The sequence below is a fragment of the Pseudophryne corroboree genome, chromosome 1 (genome assembly GCF_028390025.1).
Source record: "Pseudophryne corroboree isolate aPseCor3 chromosome 1, aPseCor3.hap2, whole genome shotgun sequence".
Taxonomy (NCBI): domain Eukaryota; kingdom Metazoa; phylum Chordata; class Amphibia; order Anura; family Myobatrachidae; genus Pseudophryne; species Pseudophryne corroboree.
The window spans coordinates 243,570,464-243,585,959 of NC_086444.1; the positions used below are offsets into that span (position 1 = coordinate 243,570,464).

The 15,496-nt window shown below is 41.6% G+C and overlaps 1 long non-coding RNA gene across 1 annotated transcript in view; it reads right to left on the bottom strand.

The window, feature by feature from the left end:
* LOC135055234 (uncharacterized) overlaps positions 1 to 7,824 on the bottom strand; it is a 238,690-nt gene extending 230,866 nt beyond the window's left edge. Inside the window, exon 1 of the long non-coding RNA XR_010243704.1 lies at positions 7,699 to 7,824. This is a non-coding gene — a long non-coding RNA (uncharacterized LOC135055234). The remainder of the gene's footprint in view (positions 1 to 7,698) is intronic.
* Between the last annotated feature and the right edge of the window lie 7,672 nt (positions 7,825 to 15,496).

The window sequence follows — 15,496 nt, forward strand, 5'->3', positions numbered from 1 at the left end:
ACATTCTCAGCCTACTGAGCCTAGATTAATAAACACATACTGTAGTTAAAGCTATGCAAACTTCTGCAGGGAATTTTAGAGAAATATTCTTCAGCAAAATCCATTGCAGTATCATCAAACTGTTTGCAAAAGTTATGACTAAAACATTGACTAAAACTAGACTAAAATGAACCATTGCCTAAATCATGACTAAAACTAAGAAAAATAAAATGGGATTTTAACCCCTTAAGTGGCATGCCCAGAAAATCTCCAGGGCCAGCTGCACTGTACAGACAAGCTATCCTGGGAGATTTCCAGGACATGTCCAGCGCTGATCTTCAGTACTGCTCCCCCTCCTCCCTCTTCACTAGTACTCCACTTGGCGGGCAGAGTTTCATAGAATGAAGCAGTTGCGTCATGACATCACAACGCAACAGCGTCATTCCGCCAAACTCTACCCCCCAAACAGAGTACTAGGGAAGCGGGAGGAGGGGGAGAGGGATTTCAGTGCTGGTGGGCTAGCGCCTGTCAGCGGATATACACCTCCTTGGCAATGAGCATTACTCTTGGCAATGAGCATGGATCCCAGAGCATGTAACCTCTAGCAATGAGCATGACACCCAGCGTGTAAAACCCCTGACAATGATCATGACACCCAGCACATGAAACCCCTGGCCATGAGCAGGTAATTCATTTAAAAGCCTACCCTGGGAGTGTGACATGGTAAACATAAAATCACCACTCAAGGGTTAACCAACTATAATTTCCAGTAAGTGATTAAGGGATACATTTACTGAGCACTGATTAGAGCGAAGAAGTGAGCCAGTGGAGAAGTTGCCCATGGCAACCAATCAGCACTGAAGTAACATCTATAATTTGCATACTATAAAATGATACAGAGCTGATTTGAATGGGAAATATCTCCACTGGCTCACTTCTCCGCTCTTATCACTGCTTAGTAAATGTACCCCTAAGACTGAATTGAAAATCCTTGTTAAAATTAACAATGCTGGTGAGGGAGGAGTGTGCAATGGTCCGTAAATTGTGGTGGTGGTGGTGGTGATGGGGGAGAGATTAGTGCTGCTTTGGAAGTCGGTACGCCCCAACATGAAGGGGGCAGTGACATGATGGGGGGCGATTGATAATGTTCTGCCAAGGGGTGTCCTGACCCCTATTTTTTGCAACTGTGTCAGGGATAGCCCAGCTTGGGGTGGTTGCAACCTTATCAGGCAAGTGGTTAAGTGTGCTCTTAAAATGTATCTTATTAAGCATACCAGCTGTCCTGATAACTTCTTGCTATTCTTATCTACCACTCTATCATATATTCTTCCCAGTTCTTACTTAGGACAGAATGCTTCAAACATTGCATTTTGCTTGCGATGCATCCCACCACTTTTCACAAGCATAACAGCGTTTAGTATTGCCGTATAATTGAATAAAATCACAAAGGACAGATCTTCTGGTTAGAACTGTCCTTAATGATGATAGGACATCTGGGTTTATGACCCGGCATCCTACGCTGCAGTGTGACCAGGGATTCACTAAAAAATGTAATTATTTTCTGTGCTTTTCTCTAAGGGTGCACAGCCACGCCACCTGTGCTTAGGCCACACCCCCTGAAAATCACCTGGGCTCATCCAGGCTCACTACTGCCCTGCATATAGTATGGTCTTTCATTGTGTATTGCAATTATACTTACAGTATATCCTGTTACTGATTTCTAAGTTTACCCTCTATGGAGCTGAGTACACTCTGTATAGATAGATTGATAAATAAAAAGACATATTAGGGGGCTATACACTAGTGCGATTTGGGCCTTTTTTATACAATATCGATGCATCGAGCTGATAAATCTCGTGAAAAGTGTCCAATTGTGTATGTGATAAGGATTTATCATAGTCCCATGCGAAACAGGGCACATTGTGAGTGTATTTAATACCTCCCATTTATTGCATGATACATCTGAAGTTGAGTCACTTGACTGGCATTTCCATGGACACTCCCACCCATGCGGCAGCAGCAGCAGCAGCAGCAGCAGCACACAAGCGGGAGCAGTACCATCCAGCAGATTTTGGTAGGTGCTGTACACACTGTCCCCCAATGTACACACTGCACTGCTCACCAAAGTACGTTCTACACTGTCTTTTGCCTGTTTATATACCCTATAGTCCTGCCCATTATTTACATTTATAAGGTATCTTAAGATAAATTGTGAGTAATGTGTGTGCTGTAGATATGTCTTATGCGATCTATGTTGCCACTTGATAGATCGCATGTGATATATCATGAGTAAATCGTATGTGAAAATAGACAATTGTGTACAAAATCGTAAGTACAGGACTCCCGAGAAGCTGCTGGGGAGTTCAAGGGAAATCACATGCGCCATCAACTTAAGATATATTGCAGTAGTATATGGCCACCTTTAAATAGATAGATAGATAGATAGATAGATAGATAGATAGATAGACAGACAGACATAATGCTGGACACACCATATGTGATATTAGCAGCTTTATCAACAATTGTATTTGTGTGTGTGGAATTATCTTAATGCCATATTTATTTATTATCAGTTATATTTGTAGAGCACATATACTGTATTCTCTAGTGTTTTACCGAAAATATTTGGTCAATGATATCATTCCATATAAATTGAATGGTTTATGATTAGGCATACTGCTAAATGCTGTAGAAAGTTGACCAACATTTTAAGTGCATGCACTATAGGCCCTAAGGCAGTTTCCCAACCTCGGTCCTCAAGGCACACTAACAGTGCAGGTTTTAGTGATATCCAGGCTTGAACACAGGTGACTGAATTAGTATCTCAGTTATTTTGATTTAACCATCTGTGCTGAAGCCTGGATATTACTAAAACCTGCACTGTTGGTGTGCCTCGAGGACCGGGGATGGGAATGCCTGCCTTAAGGGAACTGATCCTGTCAGTCAGAGATTACCCTCAGTGGCAGGATCAACAGTATACAGCCATCACAAGGGCCAAACAAGTATTACCCAGCACCAGATCACATCATTTCATCATCCATGAAATTTCATAAAGGAAAGGTGATGATTTATTCTAAATATCAAGAAAATATGTGCTAGTTTCTTGGGACTGTATGAGTGACAGTTTATATAGACATTAATTGACAAGTGAAAGTGCGCAGAACCTATGATTTAGTGTCTGCAAAATGATAGGAGCAGCACAATCTCAACGTCGCCCATGTAAAATGGCAATGACTGAGATAGCCTTAAGCCTCTTGTAATATTTATTAATGTCAGCCTTTCAATTTATTTTGTTTGCTGGTTCAAAGTATTTTGTAGTTTCCCTCTTGACCTAGTACCCTGTTAACTTTTATGAACAGGATGTGGTTTCATTAACAAAGCTGCTCCATGAAAATGTCACCGGAGCTACAATTATTAACTGTTTCTTTGTCTGTTTATATGATAGCTGGTTTTCGATGGTTTCTCCTTTGTTTTTAAAATAACATACAGTACCAAAATGATTTGACAGTAACAAATGTGTACCGCTTCTAACCGTAATTTTTCAGTCCAGTTCCTCTACACATCAAACTACTCCAGCCTGAGTAACCCATACTTATAACTTAAATCTGTGTTAGGAACGCTGCTAGACCTTTCCACTTCATCTGCAACTACTCAAATTTATGGCTATAGCTTACCAAAACCATCTGAATTCTCACCTGTACCAATGTTATCTGTCTTTTTACACTATGAAAAGACATCCCCAAACTGCTCACTACAGCTCTCTCTTATGCAAACTCATGTATGTTTTTTGATGTAATGATTGGCTTGTAATTGGCATTGCATGTGTGGGGAAGTTGCACAGTGAAACATAGTTTATTATTGCATGCTCTCTGGTGTTTACCTCCTTTGATCATTTGGTCATTGTGGTCAGGTGTACTATATCTTTACATTTATAGGGAGGTGTATTCATAGTGTAAAGGACACAGTGTGAATCCTGATTAGTAAAAAAAATATATATATCAAACACTGAGCAACATCCACAAACAGGTAATTTCAACTTTAAACTTGTCATTTATTTTGTACAGTCTGGACATGGCTACTAATAACAAATGCACAGACAAAAATCTTAAAGCTATGTGTGCAAATGCTAGGAGCTTAGGAGACAAAATTCCAGAGCTAATTGCGATAATGACAAGGGATAACCTGGATTTTGTGGCAATTACAGAGTCATGGTGCAATGAAAATCATGACTGGGACATAGCTATACCAGGATACAATTTATTTAGGAAGGATAGAATAGGAAGAATAGGAGGAGGGGTAGCAATGTATGTGAAAAAAAACATAAATGCTAATTTAATACAAAATATTGAAGACAAAACTGAGGCCCTTTGGGTCACCATAGAAACCGGGGAGAAGGATGTTATTCGCATTGGGGTGATCTATAGACCACCAGGCCAGGGGCAGGATTTGGACAGGAACCTATTGTTGGACATCACTAAAATGGCTTTAAAGGGAGAAGTCATAATCAAGGAAGACTTTAATTTACCTGATGTAAATTGGGAGGAGTCTTTTGCAAGTTCAGCTACAAGTGGCAAATTTTTACATTCCTTACATCTCTCAAGCAATTGGTGATGGAGCCCACTCGCAAAGATACAATATTAGATTTAATTCTTACAAATGGTGATAGGATATCCGACATATATGTGGGTGAGCACCTGGGATCCAGTGATCATCAAGCAGTATGGTTTAGTATAAAGACAGGATCCAACTCCTGTCACTCAAAAACAAAGGTGTTGGATTTTAGAAATGCTGATTTAGCAAAGATGGGGAGATGTTTAAGTGATTCATTGGCGGACTGGTGGAACTTGGAAGGAGTGCAGGAGAGGTGAGAAAAACTGAAAAGTGCAATACTAAGTGCAACTGATCTTTGTATCAAAAGGGTTAGGAAAAGCACCAGGAAAAGGAAGCCAGTGTGGTTCACAAAAGAAGTATCAACTAGTGTGAAAGCAAAAAAGATGGCTTTTAGGAAATACAAACAGACTCAAAATAATAATGACAAAGAGGTGTATCTTGACAGACGGAAGGATGCTAAGAAAGTGATCAGACGTGCAAAGGCAGAAGCTGAGGAAAAAATGGCCCAGTCAGTAGATAAAGGGGGCAAAACTTTTTTAAAGTATATAAGTGAAAGGAGAAAATCAAATGGAGGAATAATAAGACTTAAGACAGAGAGTGAGCATTTGGTGGAGGGTGACAAGGCAATAGCAGATCACCTAAATAATTATTTTTGCTCAGTATTTACTACAGAAGAAGGGATGGGGCCACAGTTAAGTTGCAAGGACATTCATAAAAATAAGGTAGTTGAAAGTACATTTACAGAGGAGAAGGTCCTAACAGAACTTTCACAACTAAAAGTGGATAAATCAATGGGACCAGATGGGATACACCCAAGGATACTCAAAGAGCTAAAAGATGTGCTGGTTACACCGTTAACAGAATTATTTAACCAGTCACTAAATACAGGTGCTATTCCAGAGGACTGGAAAAGAGCATATGTAGTTCCACTGCACAAAAGTGGAAGCAAGGAAGAAGCAAGTAACTACAGACCAGTAAGCCTTACATCAGTAGTGGGGAAAGTAATGGAAAAACTATTAAAAGAAAGAGTTGTGGATTATCTTAAATCAAACCACTTACAGGATCCAAAACAGCATGAATTTACTGGTGGTAGATCATGCCAAACAAATCTTATTGACTTTTTTTACTCTGTGACAAAAATAATAGATCAAGGGGGAGCTGTAGATGTAGCATATCTAGACTTTAGTAAGGCATTTGACACTGTCCCACATCGCAGACTGCTAAATAAACTTGAAAGTGTGGGGGTGGATTATAAAACAGTTAAATGGATAAGAACCTGGTTGCAGGATAGGAAACAGACAGTTGTAGTTAATGGAGTGCAATCTATGGAGGGAAATGTTACCAGTGGAGTACCCCAGGGATCTGTACTTGGTCCAGTTCTCTTTAATATCTTTGTTGGTGACATTGCAGATGGTATTGAAGGGAAGGTATGCCTTTTTGCAGATGATACAAAGATATGCAACAGGGTAGACACACCGGGAGGGGTAAAACAAATGGTTGATGACCTAGGTATGCTTGAGAAATGGTCAAGAATGTGGCAACTACAGTTTAATGCTAAAAAATGCAAAATCATGCACTTGGGTCTCAAAAACCTAAAGGCTAAATATAGTTTCAAGGGTACTATAATGGAAACTACTGAGGAGGAAAGGGATTTAGGAGTCACTATTTTAAGTGACTTGAAGGCAGGAAAGCAATGCAACAAAGCAATGAGAAAGGCAAGTCAGATGCTTGGTTGCATAGGGAGAGGAATCAGTAGTAGGAAAAAAGAAGTGATAATGCCACTGTATAGGTCATTGGTGCAGCCCCATCTGGAATACTGTGTCCAGTTCTGGAGACCATATCTCCAGAAGGATATAAATACATTAGAGAATGTACAAAGAAGGGCAACTAAAATGGTGCATGGCCTACATCACAAAACATACCCGGAAAGGCTAAAAGATCTTAACATGTATAGTTTGGAGGAGAGAAGGGAAAGGGGGGACATGATAGAAACTTTCAAATATATCAAGAATCTTAACAAAGTTCAGGAGGGAAACATTCTTCAAAGGAAGAGAATATTAGAACTCGAGGACATACACTGAAACTGGAGGGGGGGAGGTTCAGGGGAAATTTAAGGAAAAATTACTTCACAGAAAGGGTAGTGGATAAGTGGAATAGTCTCCCATCAGAGGAGGTAGAGGCTAAGACTGTAGAGCAATTTAAACATGCTTGGGATAGGCATATGAATATCCTTACAAAGAATTAAGGTTCAAAAAGGGTTGAGATTACCTAAAGGATAAAAAAAAGGGGGCAGACTAGATGGGCCAAGTGGTTTTTATCTGCTGTCAAATTCTATGTTTCTATGTTTCTATGTAATCTTATAACTGCAACCTTCACAGAGATGTGAGAGAGCAAACAGCACATAGCATCAGATAGAAGAAACACATACACTACAGTATGTAGACAAAACTGATTGGACACCCCCCCTTCCCCTCCGCGCAAGCAAAATGGTGTGCTCCTGCAGCAGACACTTGTTCCTGAAGGTATAAAATGGGTAGAAGGGCACTGATTAGATCATTTGCTAATGAAATGGTTTGCTGGAAGGAGATAACCGATAATCGAGTTTGAAAAGGGGATTATCATAGGCTGCGCAATGTCATGTTTCCACTGTAATGCTGGACTGGTGTACAGAAAATTTGGTAACCCGGGTGGACCGGCCGGTCTCAGAGTCCAGATATTAACCCTATAGATAACCTCTGGGATGAATTGGAGCGATGGGTGCGTTCTAGATCAACTCAACCTTCTTCACTGGTCACTGTACTTAAGATGGAATGGCAAAACATACTGCCTTCTGTTATCTAGACACTTGTGGACAGTTTGTCAAGAAGGGTGTATGTAGTAATCACTGCACGTGCTGGATCTACACAGTACTGACATCAATAAAACCTTGTTGATTTATTTGCTGTCAGTGTCTAACCACTTTTGTCTATATACTGTATTTTTACATTGAAATAAACCCTAGCAAACTATAGATCATATATAAGGAGAATGCTATGTCTGGGGACCCGTGCAATAAACCAAAAGGCCATACAGTATACTGGCTCATTGGCTAATAACCAATTTACTTACATCCCTCCTGGTGCAGTGATAGGGATGCGGTGAGCTCCTCCGTGCATCTGGTCATCTGATTGCCGGCTTCCTGCTCTGTAACCCTGGGCATTTGATGTCTGCTGTAAACTGACATTTACAGCAGGTTACAGCAGACATCAGATAACATGTTCACAGAGGTGGGAGCCGGCAAGCAGGTGACCGGAGCTGAGGGAGGGTAAGGGTGGGGGTTTGGGTTACCCGGTGGCTGCGCCACATGTGCAGCAAATACTCTGGGTATTTTTACACAAAGTCTACAATAACAGAAAGACGAGAACATCACAACCAACATTCAAAACATCACGTGTGATAATTGGGTAATAATCACATGGAATGTACAGTTTCATATTACTTAATGAATTATGATTCCTACATGCTAACTTTCACATGATGCAAAATGTTTTTTACTTCTTTATGATAAAAATGCTGACTTCTCTCATTTAAAAAGCTGCAACAATGACAGATGATTTATCATCTATTACGAGTATTGACTTTACCTATTTAATTGGAACAAATATATATATATTATTCACTGAATGTTTCCAACTCACAGCAGGTAACACCCACCTGGAGTCATTTGCAAAGTGTGATCTTATGATTTTGCACTTCTAAAGACAGGGCACACTTATGTCTACGAGATAATTACTGATTTTTACCTAATAACTCAAGAATGTAAGATGACAAGACTGCGTAACATTAAAATTGTATATGTGTCAGCTTTAATCTGCTAATTGCATTCCTTCTTAGTGTGTCCATATACTGGGGGGGGGGGGGTTATAGTTTAGTGGTGTATGTTTAGGAGCACAACCATTTTTACTTATACAGCACATATCAGGATTACAATACAGACTATAGCTTGAGACAAATGGAATGCAGGCCCTGCCGGAAAGAGCTTACAATCTACTAACACACACCAGTGATACAGAAGGTACAATACAGCTCTGGATGAAGAATGGAGATTTGAGCAGACTCACATTTCTAGTCCACGGTGGCATCATGCTTAGAATTTCACTTATTTCCCAATACACTTACTCTTCTCCTTGAAAATGCGAAAACCACACCAGATAACCTCTAAATCTGCCCTAATTTAAATAAATATGTGCATTTTATATGCATCAGATCATGTAGTTCTATTCTCACTGTATTTGCTTAGACTTGCTACTATAACAATCACTTTTTTGAGATATCAACATGACATCTCCCTTCTCCAGACAGGAAAAGCTGATATTATAGAGCTTCAGTCGGTAGAGAAATCTGTCAGCTTGCTATGTATGAATATTGTCTTCATGCATTTTAAAACTTAAGATGAACCTACACTTACGGTAGCATTTGAAAAGAGCAATTATTCATGGACCTAATAGATGCAAACAACAGTATGTTAGGAGCTAAAATCACTACAGACCTAAATTAACATGTGATCAGGATCCATTAGATCATGTCTACTGGAAAAAGAAATCAAGCAATGGACTTCATAGCTGTGCATGCTGTCTTTACACAATAGAACTGACTAGCACGTGTGACAATGTATGGGCATGTTAACATTTTTCATTTTTGCTGTTTAATTACATTATTACTATTATTATTATTATTATTTATATGACACCACAAGGGTTCTGCAGCGCCTAACAAAGTACATAAATAAATGAGCAGAACAGGAAAACAATTACTTGCAGTACAAAACAATGTAGGACAAGTACTTTGTATATAAACATTACTGCATCAGGGGACAGGACACTAAAATAATCCTCATGATGGCAGAAACTGAGGGTTGGGTGCCATTGTAGGGAGTATGAAATAGAAATCAAACAAATGTCCACCAAAATACATTTTTCATGAAGCTTTTCATGATTTCAGAGGTTCACCTTCCTCACATAGACATCTCAATATACAAAGAAAGAAATAAACAGCGCTGAGCAGTGGAGTAACTACTGTGGGTGCAGGGGATGCCCGCTGCTCCCCCTGCACCCTGTCATGGGCTGCTTTCAAGGCCTGCAGCTCCCCCTTCACTCCCGCCTGCCGGATGGAATGGCTGCTGCCGATAGGTCCACCAATAGCACCCCCTGCAGACAGCTGCGGAGGATGCAGCGGGGGCCCCCACACTACAGCAAACTTTGCCCCAGCCTGGATGTCTCTTGGCAGCAGGGCAGTGCTGTGCCTTATTCATGGGTATTTAGGGATGAGGCCTAATGCAGAGAAGTGACTACCCCCTTTAGAGACCTGTGTCTGTGCTCTAGTCAGGTAGTGCTTACTCCCCCTTCCTCTCTCTCCCATAACTCTCTCCATGACACTCTCTCTGTTGCTCCTCTCTCCCTCTCTCTCTCTTTCTTTCCCTGGCACTGTCTTTCTTCCCTCTCTTTCTCCTTGACACTGTCTCGCTCTCGCTGACACTGTCTTTCTCCCTCTCTCTCAGTGTCACACTCTCCCTGACTCTGTCTCTCTCCCTTACATTGTCTCTCTCCCACTCTCTCTCTGACACTATCTCTCTCTGACATTGTCTCTCTCTCTAACACCCTCTCTTCTCCCCACTCATGCCTTCTCTCTTTCACCCTGACACCCTCTATCTTTCTCTTTTCTCTTTCTCTCAATCCTTCTTTTTTCATGAAACCCTCCTCTCTCTTTCTCCCCCTCTCTTTCTTGCACCTCTCTCTCCTTCCCCCTGACACTCTCAGTGGGGAGCTTTCAAGATTTTGCTATGGGGCCCACAAAGTTCTACTTACGTTCCTGGTGCTGAGTCCTGTTTTTCGCAACAGACGGTATTTCAGAGTGTTACATTTCCATAAAGAGAGCAATATTCACTATACTCATGTAAAGCCTGGGCACACAGCTACTACTAGATCCTTAAAGGTAAATTTGCATAGAGGTCTGCTTTACTCTCACCTGCTGGGTCTTTGTCAAGACACTATTGGTGGAAATGCGTCAGCCAGCAGGTGAGAGGAAAGCAGACCTCTATGCAAGTTTACCTCTAAGGATCTAGTAGTACAGATGAAGCCACACTCATCTAGTGCGGCTCCATTACAGTCATGCATTCCCAGTGGGACTAGGTGATCTGGTGCCTAACCCTGCTACGAGAGTGTACAGAGACGTTCCCATTAAAGTGAATGGGGCACATGCGCGTCTCTGACGTGCTCGCGCCCCAGATGCAGCGCGATTAGCGTGGCTCCATCTGTAGCTGTGTGCCCAGGCTTTATATCATATATGCAACATGCTCATCCCGATATGAGCACTTCCATCTGGTATGCAAACTTTGCCTGAGAGTATCTTTTTGTTTGATTTAAAGAAACTGTTTTATATTTTTTATGTTGTATTGGATTTTATGGGAAGTGTGAGGGCAAATACAAAATCTTGTCGTAATGCACTAGATGAGCAACATTTTTTCTTCCTTTTTATACTGCTCGAGTTGAGAACCCTATTTGAAAGAGAGGCGTGAGATGCATAAGATCATCAGTAAATCAGTCACTGAGTAAGTGGTATATGGAATACTGAATTTACGGTCTTTATTTCCATTGGACTCTGTGAGTATAACATTTTGTGGGGACTGAGTAAATATTGCTCTCTTTATGGAAATCGAATGCTGCCCATCAGTGCTTAAAGTGGTCCTGGAGAGGTGGTGGAACTCCGCCCCCCCTTCCCCCCCGGTCCAAAGGCATTGTGCGCGCCGTAGGCACGCATGCCACAAAAAGGACATGGTCACAAAACAGAAAGGAGCGTGGTCACCCAACATGACCACAGCAGTGTAACCCCTTATACAATGCCCTCAGTAGTAGTGCCCCTTATGCAATGCTCACTGTAGTGGTAGTGCCCACAGTTGTAGTGCCCCTTATGTAAGCCCATAGTATTGGTGCCCCTTATACAGTGCCCCCAGTAGTACTGCCCCTTATGTTCCCAGGAGTGATGCCCCTTATTATGTGCATCCCTATGCAATACCCTCATTAGTAGTGCCCCCAGTAGATATGCCCCCAGTGGTAATGCCCCGTGTAGTATTGCCCCCAGTAGTAATGCCCCCCGTAGTTATGCCCCCAGTAAAAATGCCCCCAGTACAGATGCCCCAGTTGAAGCTACCCTGTACAGATGCCTCCTGTAGTTATGGCCCCAGTAGAGATACCCCCTGTAGAGTTGCCCTCAGTACACATGCCCCCTGTAGTTATGCCCCCAGTACAGATGCCCCCTGTAGTTTTGTCCCCAGTAGAAGTTGCCCCCAGTAGAAGCTGTCCCCTGTAGTTATGCCCCATTAGAGATGCCCCCTGTAGTTATGCCCCCTGTACAGATGTCCCCAGTAGTTATGCCCCCAGTAGAAGCTGCCCCCAGTACAGTTGTCCCCTGTAGTTATGCCCCAGTATAGATGCCCCCAGTACAGATGCCCCCAGTAGAAGCTACACCCTAGTAGAAGTAGTACAGTTGCCCCCTGTAATTATGCCCCCAGTAGTTAAGCCCAAGTATAGATGCCCTCAGTAGTTATGGCCCCAGTAGAAGCATCCCCCTAGTAGAAGCTGCCCCCAGTACAGCCCCCTGTAGTTATGCCCCAGTATAGATGCCCCCAGTACAGTTGCCCCCTGTAGTTATGCCCCAGAATAGATGCCCCTAGTACAGTTGCCCCCTGTAGTTATGCCCCAGTGTAGATTCCCCCTAGTAGAAGCTGCCCCCAGTAGTTATGCCCCAGTATAGCTGCCCCCAGTAGAAGCTGCCCCCACTACAGTTGGCCCCCTGTAGTTATGCTCTAGTATAGATGCCCCCAGTAGAAGATGCCCCCTAGTAGTGCCACGTCACACACAAAAATACCCCGCACAATACTCACCAGCCCCACCCCTGCTTCCGGACCGCTGACCTCCGCCTGGTGCCCGCTCCTCGGATCTATGGGAGAGACGTCATGACGTCTCTCCCATAGCGCCGCACACAGCCGGAAGCTGGAGCTCAGGAGTGAGCTCCGGCTGCCGCTGAGGGGAAGGTGCCGGCACCCGCTGGTAACAGAAACTCAGCGGCACCCGGCATATCAATGCGGCTCCGGGCTCACATTCTGGGTTAGGTGAGCCGGAGGAGGCAGAACTGCGTTCAGTCTCCAATTTGAACTGACGTAACGCAGTTCCACCCCGTTCCAGATCTGGCTGGTTGGAATGAAAACCTGGTACTGGATGAGAGCAAATGACAGTTGACCATTTGCTCCTAAATGCTGTAAAACTGACAAAAACTGTCATTCAGACAAATTGGTTAAACCAATTTGTCCAAATTACCATTTTTGTCTGTCTTCCAGTGTTTGGGAGCAAATGGTCAATTGTCATTTGCTCTCATCCATTACCAGGTTTTCATTCCAACCAGCCAGATCTGATGATAAATCTTTAGGTGTATGGCCAGAGTAACACTCTGGAATACCGTTTGTTGAGAAAAACAGGACTCCTCGCTGTTAATTGATTTCTTTATTTGTATATGGAGTAGAAAATAGTCTAAGAGAGGGAAAAGCTCATGAGGGGAGAGGGCCCTGCTCGTTAGAGCTTACAGTGTGAAGTGGAGGGGCAAACACATTCAGATGGGGTAGAAATGAGCATGAAACACAGGGTTAGGATGAGAGATGGCTGGTTTTGATGAAGAAGTGGTCTTGAGAGCCCATTTGAAGTTTTGTAGAGAGGTGGAGAGTCTAATAGGGAGAGGTAAAGAATTCTAGCGATACTGTAGGGAGCACCACAGCCAAAATCTTGGAGACAGGAATAGGGGGAAGTAATTAGTGGGCAGGAGGAGCAGCATGAATTTGTGGCGCAAAGATGGAAGAAGGGAGTGTAAAGGGAGATAAGGTCAGATATGTAAATGTCTGAGTTATGGGTGAGGGCCTTGTAAGTGAGTGTGAGAAGCTTGAATTGGATTCGTAAGGGGAAGGGGAGCCAGTGTAAGACAAGATCATTTTTTAAAAAGGACAAAGTACAGAACTTTCCATTTTTACTCGTAAAGGTTATTAGGAGTGTCCATTCATTTCATTCTCAGCCCTGCATTATGATCCCACACATCCTGCTAGTGTGTTACAATTCAATGAAGCCTATAAGCCATTATATACAACAAACATCTTTTTTTAGAACACAATCGGTTTAAACTATAGATTATTTTAACGGATGCCAGTTTAAACTTTTACCATCTGTTCTGAAGTCTCACTATGAATGTAAAATGCACATAATTCACAGTTGCATCATAACAAAGGGGAGAAATGTAAATGATCAGAACATGTGTGTGTTCTTTAATTCATAAATCACACATCTGTTGTTTTTCATTTATTACTGACACAAGCCAAATAAACCTCTTTTACTTTCTTCTATAACATGTATATTTAATAGTGAAAATAAATAAATAATTACACAAATTTCTAAAGTGTGATTTGTATCGTGTAACTATCATCATCATAGTTTATTTATAAGGTGTCACAAAACTCTACAGTTCTTGCAGGTCGAAATAACAAATCAAATCATACAAAAAACAAATTATGCATAAAAACAGAACAAGGAGAAGGTGTAGACATGAGGAGGTTAGCGTGCACACTGCTTGCAAGAGATTACAATCTGTCTTCAAATATTGTTTTATAGATTTACTCAAGTTATGGAATACAATTCAACTGTGGGCGGTATAAGTGATGTGCTGTTGGAACGGCATTGTAATGCACAGAACGGCAGCACCACACCTTTCTCCTTCACTGCAAAGTGAAACATTGGAAAAGTATCCAATCCTCACCAATAAAGATGCAGTATGGATGGTATAGTGGTTAGCATTACTGCCTCACAGCACTGCCTCACAGGGTATGATTCCCATCTTAACCCTAACAGTGTGGAGTCTGTATACTCTCCCCATGCTTGCGTGGGTTTCATCTGGGTACTACAGTTTCTTCCCACACTTCAAAAATTTACTGGTAGGTTAATTGGATTCCAACAAAAAAAAATATCCCTAGTGTGTTTGTGTGTGCATGTACGTGTGTTTAGGGCAGACTAGATGGGCCAAGTGGTTCAAATCTGACATCAAAATTCTATGCATAAATCAGAATATTGCTTTAGCAATTTGTTAAATACATTTTTCTATACATTTTTTATAATGTGCATATATATATATATATATATATATATATATATACATACATACATACACAGTGTATATAGGCACTCCCAATCAAATTCAACATCTGCCACGGTGCCAGTAATCCAGTTTGAACCACACAGTAACGAACATGCGGCACTCAGTGGACTTGTAGCTCATAAGAAAACTCACAGCAGAAGCATCTGAACTTGCAGTTCATATGCTTCTGCTGTGATTTTTCTTATGAGCTACAAGTCCACTGAGTGCCGTATGTTCGTTACTATATATATATATATATATATATATATATATATATATATATAGGGAAATGTTGATCCAATGTCTGATATGTTATGAAGCAAAGGTTTGCTTACAGTTGCATCAAAGGCTGATGGGTGCCTTTTTTGTTTTTTTCATCCAGCGTACAAACACAGATATTACTTCATGTTCACAGCAGGTTTTTTAATAGTTTATAAGTTTACTTGCAGCGGTATAAATTACTCTTTAATACATTTTCACATAATTATTATTATTATTATTATTATTACATTTTATTTATAAGGCGCCACAAGTGTTTTGCAGTGCCGTACATAGGCCAGTACAGGGAGACAAAACTTAACATTACAGTAAATAAATAACAAAAATAGAGTACAGGTAACAAAGAGCACCACAATTCTAAAAACATAATACAGCTTAGATGTAAGTATCGAGTGAGGGATCAACACACTACTAGACCCTGGTG